The 14,785-nt window shown below is 44.7% G+C and overlaps 2 non-coding genes across 2 annotated transcripts; both read left to right on the top strand.

The window, feature by feature from the left end:
* The first annotated feature begins 1,652 nt into the window (after positions 1–1,652).
* Positions 1,653–1,771, top strand: LOC138362035 (5S ribosomal RNA). Its single transcript, XR_011227370.1, has one exon. It is a non-coding gene; the product is annotated as a 5S ribosomal RNA (ribosomal RNA).
* Positions 1,772–13,799: 12,028 nt separating this feature from the next.
* LOC138362036 (5S ribosomal RNA) lies at positions 13,800–13,918 on the top strand. The gene has a single exon (XR_011227371.1). It is a non-coding gene; the product is annotated as a 5S ribosomal RNA (ribosomal RNA).
* Positions 13,919–14,785: the final 867 nt, after the last annotated feature.

Genomic DNA, 14,785 nt, shown 5'->3' on the forward strand with positions numbered 1-14,785 from the left:
TGTGTATATATATATATATAATATATCTATATATATATATATATATATATATATATATATATATATATATATATTATATATATATATATATATAGATATATATATTATTATAGCTTCAAGACTCTGACCAATATAGAAGCATCAAGAGGAAGTGCTTGTGTTATGGGCCAATAGGCCTTCTGCAGTTACTTCCATCTTATGTTTTTATTCCCATTGGTTCGTGTTTTATCTTGTGTAAATGTCAATCACCTTACCCAAAACTTTGGTACCATATCACCTCACCCATGTATGGATGTATATATATATATATATATATATATATATATAGATATCTATATATATATATATATATATATATATATATATATATATATATAGTATATATATATATATATATATATCATATATATAATATACAGAGTAAATCTACCCCAAAAGTAATGATTTATTTGTCTACAAAACTAAACTCTTTTTTGGAATCATATGAGGCCCCTCCACTGAGGGGGGGAGGCCTGGATGTTATTGTCAATGTGTATTCATGCTGCTTGCATGTCGTCGTTTATTTTGCCTTTGTTGTTTTTTGAGCAGCTTTCTTTGCTTGGGTGGTTTGGGAGATATTTGAAGCTCTCTTTATTTTGGGCTTTTTGTTCCCAACAACAAGCTGCTGCTGCTGCTTCTTTTCAGGCTGTAGGTGGTGTGTGCTTGTGGCGGCTTTCTTGGGAGTTACCACGGCCTTCTGCTGCTGTAGATGGTTTCTTGGTTGTGGTGGCTTTCTTGGGAGTTAGAAACGGCCCTCTTCTCTGCTACGGCCAGCTTGAATGATCCACTAGCTCCACTTCCCTTGGTCTGAACAGAATGCCGTCAGCCACTGCTTTCTTGAGAAATCTTCGGATGTAAATGGCGATCTTGGCAGCCTCGACTTTGTTGTTGGCAACAACGTACTTCTTGATTGCTTGTAGAGACGAGCCCTTACGGTCTTTTGAGTGCTGCGACCGCGGCTAGAACCATTTGACTAGTTTTCGGGTGAGCAACCTGGACGCGAGGTTTCCTGGTGGTGGCCACCACAGCAGCAGCAGCAGCCGCAGCCTTCTTGGTAGGCTTTGCTTCTACCATGATGATGATGAACCAACCAAGGTGATGAGAGACGCTCAGACAGTCACGGGGGAATGATGCTGCCGCCGCTTGAGCCGAACCTATTTATGTGCCGGCACGGTACAGAAGCTGCAACCTGGCAACTCGTCCACCAATCACGACGGTTGGTTTTACGGCTCCGAAACCTGGATCCCATATCTTCTCTAAAATAGAAGCATTTGTTCATGTTCTTTGTAAAAGTATCATAAAGCAGGACAGATGAGACAAATATCATAAAAACTGAAGAGCAGATGAGCACACACATGTTTGTATTACAAAAGAAAATCCACAAATTCATTAGAAATTGGCAGGGCAGGCTGAGGAAGTAGGTAGATGTAAAATGTCTGTAAATGGCGAAAGAACATAAACCCAAGACTGAATAAACGATGTTAAATATCCATGCCAAGGAGACAAAAATATGTTAGGATACAATTACCATTAAGACACCACAAGCAGGTCCGTATCCTGCCGCGATGACTTAAAAGAGTTGGTTATTAGCCACAATGTGTAGGCAGTCTCATGCCAACGGCCACACCACGTTGAGAACACCGCTTCTCGTCCGATCAGCGAAGTTAAGCAACGTTGGGTTTGGTTAGTACTTGGATGGGTGACCGCCTGGGAACACCAAATGCTGTTGGCAATAATGTTTTTTTTTTGTTTGTTTTGTTTGTTTCGTTTGTTTTTGTTTGAATGGCTGGCTCCACGGGAAATTCACGGAGTTGTGTGGAATAAGGCCTGGTAAAATGAATTAATATGTATGTCATGTTTAAAACAAACTCGCTTAATATAGATATTGTGTGAGGCTTTATACAAAAACAAACAACCAAAACAAAACATGTTGTATATATATATATATATATATATAGCTTAATCCGGGTTTGAACTCGCAACTCCAAGAATACGCATCACTTATATACACTTTACCACTGGACCACTGCTGCAGGACACTAGCTTGATGCTGAGGTATCAATTTAATGACGTAAATGCCATTTCCACAAATAAATGATAATTAAAAAGTATTTGTATGTACAAATCTTTCTGTTTAAAAGGCTACAATATCAGTTACTGATATAATTTGTGTTAATGTTTCTATACCCACAAGAAGGCATATTTTTGCTTATATGAAAGGGTACGGAGAAGGAATCCACAGACCATCATTCCCCTCCCCTTCCCTCCCCACCCCCCACCCCCACCCCCCCACCCCCAACTCCCACCTACTCCACACCCACCACCACCACCAATCACCACCAATCACCACCATCACCACCACCACCAATCACCACCACCACATCTAACCGAAAACCCCCTAACACATCAAACCCTCCCCCCAATCAACAGGCGAATAATAACCCTCAAATGCCTGCCTGCCTGCCTGCCTGCAAGCCAATACTAACGGTCTTTCTCAGAAAGAAAATCTCTTTGTATCTGTATTACTTGATGAAATGTATGATTCTAATAATGAAAAAATAAAATTTTGATGTCGTTGTATGAGCATAATGACCAATATGCACATGATATGAATGAATTAAATAGTGTAGTTTTAAGTAATTAGGTTGTAGACACATTAAGCGGGATATGATATTTGACGCGTCCAGAACTGGTGATTTTGGTTAGTTTTAAATGCACACCACCACCACCACCACCACCACCATTGCGTCCCCAGAGCCTAATTAAGGACCGGTAAAAGGAGTCAATATGTATGTCATCTATAAAACCAAAGAATGAATAAAAAAAACACACACACAAACCTACATAATAGTATTAGGAAGATTGTATGGCAAAAAAAAAAAAAGTATTATTCCCATTGGGTCGTTTGAACTCGCGACTTCCAAAACACCAGCCACACACCTTACAACCCAGCCACCATAGAGTTGGTATAATTGTGCAACTTTAGTTATAAAAGTAAAGTTTTCTCACATTGTATTGATAACTTAAAGGATTTTTTTTTTTTATTTTGCATGTACAAATCTTATTGTCTGTTCTATGAAAAGGCTTGATGTAAATTATGTATTTTTTGAATGATTGAATTGTAGGCACATTAAGCGGATTCGATATTTGATATATCCAGAAAAGGCGATTTATGTTCAGTTTTAAATGCATCACCGTTAACGCTAAAGGACTGGTAAAATGACTCGATGTTTGTCATTTTTAAAATAAACACTAAAACAAGGCCCTTAACATATATAATGTTTGAATATAAATTGAATGCATATAAATACAAAGTGGAGTGGCTGGCTGGCTGGCTGGCTGGCTGGCTGGCTGGCTGGCTGGCTGGCTGGCTGGCTGGCTGGCTGGCTGGCTGGCTGGCTGGCTGCTGGCTGGCTGGCTGGCTGGCTGGCTGGCTGGCTGCCTGCCTGCCTGCCTGCCTGCCTGCCTGGCTGCCTGGCTGCTGCCTGCCTGCCTGCCTGCCTGCCTGCCTGCCTGCCTGGCTCGCCTTGCTGCCTGCCTGCCTGCCTGCCTGCCTGCCTGCCTGCCTGCCTGTCTGGCTGCCTGGCTGCCTGGGCTGCCTGCCTGCCTGCCTGCCTGCCTGCCTGCCTGCCTGCCTGCCTGCTGCCTGCCTTGCCTTGCCTTGCCTTGCCTTGCCTTGCCCTGCTTGGCTGCAGCTGGCTGGCTGGCTGGCTGGCTGGCTGGCCGTAAATCAACTCTTAACAACACCACACCACACCACACCACACCACACCACACCATCACTCATCACCCATCACCCACCACCGGCCCCAGTCTCCCAGCCTCTCTTATATACCCGAGCAGGCCCTTTAAATTATTTGAATTGTTGCACTTCGGCCAATGGCAGGCACGATCGCTGCTGCTCAAACATATTCTGGTTCACAAGTATTAATATATATATATATATATATATATATATATATATATATATATATATATATATATATATATATATATATATATATATATATATATATATATATATATATATATATTCATGAAACACATTAAAACCTTGATCATTTATTCATTCATTACGTCTAGTGAAGAATTGGCTTTTGTTCATTTGTATGATTAAAAATGGATAGAATATGAATTCCTCGCTTAAAGTAAAATATAAAATATATATTGGATTTATATGATTGGTTAATATTCCAAGTGATGCTGAATATCCCCTATAATTTTGTTTTGTTTGTTTGTTATGTACACATTCCAAATGAAATCAATATAAATGTTATTATTAATGTTTGAAAGGTGATTGTCTACTTGAATCTCTCTATTAAAGTGTGTGTGGCTCCGGATGGAGCCTGGTTATGGTATTTGTCGCGGTGGGTGGCAGAAGTGCTTACTTCTTCTCTGTCTTCTTTGGCAAAAAGAACTGCCTGAATGTTTGGGAAGAACACCTCCCTGTGCAATGGTTACGCCAGACAGAAGTTTGTTGAGTTCTTCGTCGTTGCGGATGGCCAACTGCAAGTGACGTGGGATGATACGGTCCTTCTTGTTGTCACGTGCGGCGTTACCGGCGAGCTCGAGAACTTCGGCAGCGAGGTATTCCATGACGGCTGCCAGGTAGACAGGAGCGCCAGCACCGACGCGTTCGGCGTAGTTGCCCCTTACGCAGCAGACGGTGAATTCTGCCCACGGGGAACTGAAGTCCGGCCCTGCTGGAGCGAGACTTTGACTTGCCCTTCACTTTGCCTCCCTTGCCGCGTCCTGACATTGCTGCTGCTGTTGTGGGTTTGTGGTGTTTTAATGCCGGGGATTGGGATTGATGTCCATAGGGAATGGAAAGGATGGGGGAGGTAGAGGGATGGGGAGATGAAATTCAGGAAGAGGATGCGGGTGTAGAGAAAAGAGGAGGTTTGAAAGGTTCGGTGGCCTGTCCACCATGGGTTGACATTTTTGTATGTGTTGTTTGTTTGCGTATGTGTTATGTTGGGTTGTCAGTACATTGGCTGGGGGGGCTAGTGTTTGTGACCTTGTTGGTGTCCTAAAGCACTAGAGCCGATGGAGTGTGGCTGAAGGAGGCTAATCTTAGAAACATCAGGGTAGTTACACTTCTGCCGCACGACAAATGGTTTTTTGGTTTTATATTTTTTTGTAGGTTTTTATTTATTTATATATTTTTTTTTTTTTTTTTTTATTATTTTTTTTTTTTTTTTTTTTAATTTATTTTTTATTTTTTATTTTTTTATTTTTATTTTTTTATTTTAGTTATTTTTTTTTTTTTCTTTCTTTCTTTATTCTTCATTTGGTGTAGATTGGGTCCGGGATGGGCACTCATCTGGATCGTCTGGCAGACCGCTTAGTATCTGAGGGCTTGGGAAGGCCTCATCATGATATGTCTGATCACTTTTTGTTGGAGAGTGATTCTTCTGGTTCTGTGTGGTGGTTCGTGGATCTCGTAGTCGCTGGTGGTGTTTTCTGCTACGAAGGGATCTTCTGGGTCTGGGACATACATGTTCTTCATACGGTACAGCTGTCTTCTGGCCAGGTAGCTGAGCCTAATGTTCATTGGCTTCATGTTGAGCGATCTCATGGATCAGGTCAGTTCTTACCCTGTCCCTCAGAGTCAGGCCCTCTGCAAAGCGAAGTGCTTTGTTTTGTACTCGTTGAATCTTCAACATGTTGGATTTGTTGGTGAGGTTCAGGGGAACGTAGGGTATTCCAAGCTAGGCCTTATGATCATTCTGTACAGGTGGAGCGTATGTGTGGGATGGGGCTTGGTTGAAACGGAAGGAGCCTCTCCAGTGAGCCCCGGGCCATCGCTGTCTTCTGGGATACGTACTGGGAGGAGTTGAGTAGCCTGTTGAAGTTAGTAACCGAGCACTGTGTTGGAGTTTGAGATGGCTATGGGATCACCCCTGATCTTATTCCCCCCTCATTTTCAATAGAGAAGGCCATACAGCCGACAGTGCTTAATTGGATCTTTCTGGTTAGTGGTGATCCTCCATTTCCTTTCCCAGTTAGCAGTCCTTGCTAGTTCTACGTTTGCCTTACGGGTTACAGTTGCATGCTTGGCCGCTTGGATGCTAGGGTTAGATGTTATTACGTGTGTTACGTCGTCCGCAAATTGTACGATAATGGTGTCCCTATACTCTGGTTGGGGTAGGTCATTACAAAGATGTTGAAGGAGAACCGGGCTCAAGCATGATCTTGGGGGACTCCAGCTGTTGGGGTGAAGGCTGCGGCCTCTTTTGCCTTGAAGCTGGGGGTAACTTGCCTATTCTTAAGGAAATTTCTGATCAGCCTGAGGAGGGTCCAGTTTTTGCGCTGGTAAGTCTGCTAATTTGTACACAAGACCATCGTGCCACAGGCTGTCGAAGGCCTTGTGTACGTCCCTCGTTGCAATCAAAGCTACTGTTTTTGCTTTCGAATTGAGCTTACGGCGTCGTAGATGATGTTAATTGCGTGCTGGGTTGATCATGTGCTCGAAAGCCAAACTGCTTTTCTGTGAAGAGGTTGTTGTACTCCATGTAGTAGTTAAGGACGGTTTGACATGATTTTTTCAAAGCACTTGCCTATCGTGTCTAAGAGGGAGATTGGTCGGTAGTTGCCAGGTTGGTGGGGGTCTTTCTTGGGTTTGGGAATGAATATCATCTTGGCTGACTTGAATGCTACAGGAATGTGACCCCGATGCCAGCATAGCGTTGAATAGGTTGAGTATGGATTGCATAAGATTGCCTGGTAGAAGTTTGATCTGCAGCGCTTTGATCCCTGATGGTCCAGGGGCCTTATCTCTGGTGCTTTTGATGACTCCTCTCATCTCTAGCATAGTTATGGGTCTTGTTAGAGGGGTGGTCGTCTTCTAGGGTTGTCAGGTCAATCAGAGGGGTGCTGTTAAGGGAGGCGGCATTTTCTGTTGTCCATTGGTTGACACGTTCAAAGTGAGTGTTGTTGAAGGCTCTGCTGTTTGAAGCTGTGAGTGTCTTTTTCCAGACTGCGCCCATGAGGTCAGCCTGATCCTGTGGGTCTTCTATTTTTTCTTGCTGCTCCTCTTCATCTTCGTCAAGGAATGTGTGTACAAGGTGGGTGAGGCTGGGGTTAACTGATCCCAGGAGCTGTCTGATCTTGCGCCAGAAAGTAGCCGGCTCCCTTTTGTACTGGTTGGCCTGTCTCACCCAGGGTTCCCCAAATGTGGCTCTTGTGGGTCAAGCGTAAGGTCTATGGTTTCCCTTCTGAGTGTTTGTAGGGTCAACGCTGGTGGCTGGCCAGTTTGGTAGTGGCTTTGGCAGGGCTCGCTGGGTACTCATTCATTTTGCCTCTGATTTCTCGGGTCGGCTTATATTGGTGGTAAGTCCTTGTGGTGGATATTTCACAAGTGGCCTCGGTTGCAAGCTGGATCCGTTGTGGATGGTGTTTACTGCTTGGTCGATTGTTTGGGTTGGGAGGTTCTCGAACGCAATGATGGGGTCGTCAGCAAGGAAGGTGTCCATATTCACGGGCACGTATGGTTCCCAGTCTGGGCCTGGGTGGTGCCACATATCTGAAGGGGGCTGCTTGGAGGGATGTGACCACAGGGATGTGGTCCGACCCCCACGTTCTTGCCTGGGGTTACTCTGCAGTGGAACAGGTCACAATCTCTGTTGGTCAGCACTATGTCAGGGGTGCCCCTCTGGTTGCCCGCAAAGAACGTCTTAAAGTGGGGGCCTTGGAAGGAGAGGTCCCGGTTTTGCATTAGATTGAAGAGCTGCCTGCCCTTGAGGTCTGGCCTGGCAGGTGCGTTGAATAAGGCCTGATGGTGGGCATTCAGGTACTCCTGCGATGATAGTGGGGAGATTCCTGTCGAGCAGCTTGTTCAGAGGGATGGGAGGGGAGGTAGGCCAGTCTAGGTGGTAGATATGCGGTGCAGACGATGAGGGGGCCGTGTGAAGTGGTGAGTTCTATTGCAAGAAAGTTGTCGTCTTCTACGAGGATGGGGCGGTAGGAGAGTCCTCTTCTTATTAGTATTGCCACCCCACTGAACCTACCCCTGTTGACTTCCCTGGTGGAATATCCCCAGATGGAGATGTGCTGTCCTGTCTGGCCGCTGTTTCATTGAGTAAGATTACATCTGGGTTAAGTCTGGCTACTTCCAGAGTGAGAAGGTATCTGTTGTTGAAGAAGTGTCTGATGTTCACCGGAAGGATTGTGATCCCCATTATTGACTATGAGACGGAAGTGTTTGTTTGGCTGTAGTGCCAATGTTGTTACATTCGGTTTGGTCGCTTCTGTTTGTGGAGGAGGGGGGTAAAGCTGTTGAGCCAGGTGTCTTGTTCCTGGTTCCGGTCGGGGATTGGTTGGGTTTGGGGTTTACCATACGTTGCTGTGCCATTGGGGGGTCCTCGGTGTCACTGCTGTTCATGATGTCGACATCCGTGGTGCTAGAGTCGCTCTCTGGTGAAGAGTTGTGGGGGTTGCTTGCCCTTGCTCCGTCCACAGGGGATGGGGTTCGGCTGTTCGGCCTAGGCCTCTTGGTGCAGCGTTGTGTGGAATATATTGTTGTGGGGCTGCGATGTTTGAAGCGAAATTTCCTAGGGCGGATGGGGTTCCGTATGGCAAGGGAGTTTGTGATAGCTTTGAGGACGATCTGATGTGGGAGTGTTTCAGGAAGGGTGGACATAATGCCGGCCCGCAGATCGAGCTTCGTGTTATATACCCCGCTCAGGATCAAGGGAGTCCGCCACTGACCAATCAGCGCGCTCCGCCACGCGACCCGCTCTGAGCTGAGTCGCGAGCGGGATATAAAAGGAAAGCTCGACTCGCGCAAAAGTTCATTATTGTACTGCAACGCCAGCCAGCACGAGCATCATCATGCCACCCAAGGCATCTGGAAAGGCTGCCAAGAAGGCCGGAAAGGCCCAGAAGGCCATTGCCAAGGGCGATAAGAAAAAGAAGCGCAGGAGGAAGGAGAGCTACAGCATCTACATCTACAAAGTGCTGAAGCAGGTCCACCCCGACACTGGTATCTCTTCCAAAGCCATGTCGATCATGAACTCGTTCGTGAACGACATCTTTGAGCGCATCGCCGCCGAGGCTTCTCGCCTGGCCCACTACAACAAGCGTTCCACCATTACCAGTCGGGAGATCCAGACGGCTGTAAGGCTCCTGTTGCCCGGAGAACTGGCCAAGCACGCCGTCTCTGAGGGCACTAAGGCCGTCACCAAGTACACCTCCTCCAAGTAAACGGCTTACTTACTGCCCTGTGGTGGTGGCTTGGCCTCAAACCAACAAACTCGGCTCCATTGGAGCCACACTTTAATTTCTAAAGAGATTGTGAGTGTTAGACACCAATACTATTATAACAAAAACCTCTGTCACTGAAAGCAAATAGCTATAAAATGAGAATATTTATGAAACTGTCTGTGTGTGTTTCTCTCTCTCAGTCTCTGTCTGTCTGTCTGTCTGTCTGTCTGTCTGTCTGTCTGTCTGTCTGTCTGTCTGTCTGTCTGTCTGTCTGTCTGTCTGTCTGTCTGTCTGTCTGTCTCTCTCTCTTCTCTCTCTCTCTCTCTCTCTCTCTCTCTCTCTCTCTCTCTCTCTCTCTCTCTCTCTCTCTCTCTCTCTCTCTCTCTCTCTCTCTCTCAACACATATAAGCACTCGGTATCTTTTTTCTAGAGATTAGAGATTCATTGTTATGTTCCACATTAGGATTACTATGCAGGCCACCCTCTTAGGTTTGAAAATGTCAAGAAAACGGTTAATTTAAAATGTCATCTCCTAACTTAACAGATTAAGCCAGAGGACCGAAAACAGAATAAAACAGGACTGGACAGTATGTCACTTATACAAGCTGCTTTTATTTCTAGTACAGTATGACAATTTTTATTTTGGGGGGGGGGGGGTGGGTGATCCTTGACAGTGCATAAGAGCGAAAAGCGACGGCGTTTTGTTTGTAAGAGAACAGGTTGTACTACAAATGACTTGATTTATTGATATCACGTGTATGTATGACACCTAAATTAGTGTATTTGTTTATTTATTTATTTATTTATTATATGTGTAGATGAAGGTTAATTCATATGACTGATGCTAGGAATGTCTGAAATCTCCTTAGAAGGATATTTTGGCCCTGAGAAGGGCCGAGTTTGGTGTATACTAGGGTGGTCGATTTAGCTTATGCACGCTCTCCACGGATACGGCGAGCAAGCTGAATGTCCTTTGGCATGATGGTGACACGCTTGGCGTGGATGGCACAGAGGTTAGTGTCCTCGAAGAGACCGACCAGGTAAGCCTCGGATGCCTCCTGTAAAGCCATGACGGCAGACGACTGGAAGCGAAGATCGGTCTTGAAGTCCTGGGCAATCTCGCGCACCAGACGCTGGAAGGGAAGTTTCCTGATGAGCAACTCGGTGCTCTTCTGGTAACGACGGATCTCACGCAGGGCGACCGTTCCGGGCCTGTAACGGTGAGGCTTCTTCACACCCCCTGTGGCAGGAGCAGACTTGCGTGCTGCCTTGGTGGCCAGCTGCTTACGAGGAGCCTTGCCTCCCGTGGACTTGCGAGCAGTCTGCTTGGTGCGAGCCATGGTGAACAACTGTGGTTTGTGATGGCCGGCGCCGAAAAATTTTTGCTTATATACGCCGTCTCGAGGCGCTTGCTCGAGCGCCATTGGCTGCTCGACTCGCCTACGTCACCCCGTTGCCCCTCCCCTCCTTCCTCTGGCTGCAGCCAACAGGCGGCTCACCTCAATCACTATTATCGCTGATTTTGCTCTATTTTTTGGATTTGTGCAAAAGTCATTTCACAGGGACGTGAAACAGACGAGTAGGCAACTGCAGTTTTGAAAGCGTTGTGAGAAAGCCGTGTCTACTCGACCACAAGCGTAAAGTAAGGGCAGGCAGGAGTTGCAATGCTACTAGTACGTCCGCTTGATGGGATATAGTCGGGAAATCGTGCGGGCATTCGATCAATTCGATTCACACAACTACAACACCATGACTGGACGCGGCAAGGGAGGCAAGGGACTCGGAAAGGGTGGCGCCAAGCGTCATCGTAAGGTGCTACGTGACAACATCCAGGGCATCACCAAGCCCGCTATTCGTCGCTTAGCTCGTCGTGGCGGCGTCAAGCGTATTTCGGGTCTCATCTACGAAGAGACCCGTGGCGTCCTGAAGGTGTTCCTCGAGAACGTCATCCGTGATGCTGTAACCTACACGGAACACGCCAAGAGGAAGACCGTCACTGCCATGGACGTGGTGTACGCTCTGAAGCGCCAGGGTCGTACCCTCTACGGATTCGGCGGATAAGAGCTTGGCTAATCCATCGATTCCACCCACCACCACCTCAAAACGGGACCTAATTAGGTCCCTATACTTTTTTACTGAAGGGCTTAATAGACGATAACATAAATTGTTTTGATATCAGCTAGCACATTGGGTCTTATGAAATCTATTTTTTATCCTCGCATGCTTAAAGGGACTCTGATTGGGGAGGGGGGGGGGAAGGTTTGTTACGTTATATACTAGCAGAGCAGGATCATTGGTGGGGGGGGGGGGGGGGTGTGAGGGGGAGAGAGAGAGAGAGAGAGATCTTTCCCAACTCTTCCTTTTTACATGAGGGAGCTACCCGTTTTATTCATTTTATCCTTCTCAGAGCTGTTTTGATAGTATCCAAATGATGGTAAATGAAAAGGGAGGACACGAATATTTACCCAGAATTCAGGACTGGCAATCGATATGCATGTTTGAGTGAGAATCTTTTTCTCTCTCAACTTAGGTATACGTTTATGTCGTACCTAAAAGCGAGAACCACACTATTGGGACAAGTATGCAAGGCCCAATTTTCCTAACAAGCACAGTTAATTTTGTTATTTTCGAACATTTCTTTCCAAATTGGTTTATCCAATTAACAGTATTATATTAAGATCATGAATTGCTGGGTTAGGTTAGGTTAGATTAGCTTAGGTTAGGTTAGGTTAGGTTAGGTTAGGTTAGCTTAGCTTAGCTTGGGTTAGCTTAGGTTAGGTTAGGTTAGCTTAGCTTGGGTTAGCATAGGTTAGGTTAGGTTTGATTACATTTCTATGTTAGATTTAACTCAAATTCAAAACAATTGCCAGTCATTCGGCTTGTTAGTCAACTTGCCTCTAATAGGGGCAATTTGTCTAACAAGACTATTTAGTTTTGTGTGATATATATATATATATATATATATATATATATATATATATATATATATATATATATATATATATATATATATATATATATATATTATTATAGCTTCAAGACTCTGAACCAATATAGAAGCATCAAGAGGAAGTGCTTGTGTTATGGGCCAATAGGCCTTCTGCAGTTACTTCCATTCTTATGTTTTTATTCCCATTGGTTCGTGTTTTATCTTGTGTAAATGTCAATCACCTTACCCAAAACTTTGGTACCATATCACCTCACCCATGTATGTATGTATATATATATATATATATATATATATATATATATATATATATATATATATATATATATATATATATATATATATATATATATATATATATATATAATATACAGAGTAAATCTACCCCAAAAGTAATGATTTATTTGTCTACAAAACTAAACTCTTTTTTGGAATCATATGAGGCCCCTCCACTGAGGGGGGAGGCCTGGATGTTTATTGTCATGTGTATTCATGCTGCTTGCATGTCGTCGTTTATTTTGCCTTTGTTGTTTTTTGACAGCTTTCTTTGCCTTGGGTGGTTTGGGAGATTTTGAAGCTCTCTTTATTTTGGGCTTTTTGTTCCCAACAACAAGCTGCTGCTGCTGCTTCTTTTTCAAGGCTGTAGGTGGTTTGTTGCTTGTGGCGGCTTTCTTGGGAGTTACCACGGCCTTCTTTGCTGCTGTAGATGGTTTCTTGGTTGTGGTGGCTTTCTTGGGAGTTAGAACGGCCCTCTTCTCTGCTACGGCCAGCTTGAATGATCCACTAGCTCCACTTCCCTTGGTCTGAACAAGAATGCCGTCAGCCACTGCTTTCTTGAGAAATCTTCGGATGTAAATGGCGATCTTGGCAGCCTCGACTTTGTTGTTGGCAACAACGTACTTCTTGATTGCTTGTAGAGACGAGCCCTTACGGTCTTTGAGTGCTGCGACCGCGGCTAGAACCATTTGACTAGTTTTCGGGTGAGCAACCTGGACGCGAGGTTTCCTGGTGGTGGCCACCACAGCAGCAGCAGCAGCCGCAGCCTTCTTGGTAGGCTTTGCTTCTACCATGATGATGATGAACCAACCAAGGTGATGAGAGACGCTCAGACAGTCACGGGGGAATGATGCTGCCGCCGCTTGAGCCGAACCTATTTATGTGCCGGCACGGTACAGAAGCTGCAACCTGGCAACTCGTCCACCAATCACGACGGTTGGTTTTACGGCTCCGAAACCTGGATCCCATATCTTCTCTAAAATAGAAGCATTTGTTCATGTTCTTTGTAAAAGTATCATAAAGCAGGACAGATGAGACAAATATCATAAAAACTGAAGAGCAGATGAGCACACACATGTTTGTATTACAAAAGAAAATCCACAAATTCATTAGAAATTGGCAGGGCAGGCTGAGGAAGTAGGTAGATGTAAAATGTCTGTAAATGGCGAAAGAACATAAACCCAAGACTGAATAAACGATGTTAAATATCCATGCCAAGGAGACAAAAATATGTTAGGATACAATTACCATTAAGACACCACAAGCAGGTCCGTATCCTGCCGCGATGACTTAAAAGAGTTGGTTATTAGCCACAATGTGTAGGCAGTCTCATGCCAACGGCCACACCACGTTGAGAACACCGCTTCTCGTCCGATCAGCGAAGTTAAGCAACGTTGGGTTTGGTTAGTACTTGGATGGGTGACCGCCTGGGAACACCAAATGCTGTTGGCAATAATGTTTTTTGTTTTGTTTTGTTTTGTTTCGTTTGTTTTTGTTTGAATGGCTGGCTCCACGGGAAATTCACGGAGTTGTGTGGAATAAGGCCTGGTAAAATGAATTAATATGTATGTCATGTTTAAAACAAACTCGCTTAATATAGATATTGTGTGAGGCTTTATACAAAAACAAACAACCAAAACAAAACATGTTGTATATATATATATATATATATATATAGCTTAATCCGGGTTTGAACTCGCAACTCCAAGAATACGCATCACTTATATACACTTTACCACTGGACCACTGCTGCAGGACACTAGCTTGATGCTGAGGTATCAATTTAATGACGTAAATGCCATTTCCACAAATAAATGATAATTAAAAAGTATTTGTATGTACAAATCTTTTCTGTTTAAAAGGCTACAATATCAGTTACTGATATAATTTGTGTTAATGTTTCTATACCCACAAGAAGGCATATTTTTGCTTATATGTAAAGGGTACGGAGAAGGAATCCACAGACCATCATTCCCCTCCCCTTCCCTCCCACCCCCCCCCCCCACCCCCCCACCCCCAACTCCCACCTACTACCACCACCACCACCACCACCAATCACCACCAATCACCACCAATCACCACCACCACCAATCACCACCACCACATCTAACCGAAAACCCCCTAACACATCAACCCTCCCCCCAATCAACAGGCGAAATAATAACCCTCAAATGCCTGCCTGCCTGCCTGCCTGCAAGCCAATACTAACGGTCTTCTCAGAAAGAAAATCTCTTTGTATCTGTATTACTTGATGAAATGTATGATTCTAATAATGAAAATAAATTTTGATGTCGGTTGTATGAGCATAATGACCAATAT

The sequence above is a fragment of the Procambarus clarkii genome, unplaced genomic scaffold, assembly GCF_040958095.1.
Source record: "Procambarus clarkii isolate CNS0578487 unplaced genomic scaffold, FALCON_Pclarkii_2.0 HiC_scaffold_1112, whole genome shotgun sequence".
In the NCBI taxonomy this organism is placed as follows: domain Eukaryota; kingdom Metazoa; phylum Arthropoda; class Malacostraca; order Decapoda; family Cambaridae; genus Procambarus; species Procambarus clarkii.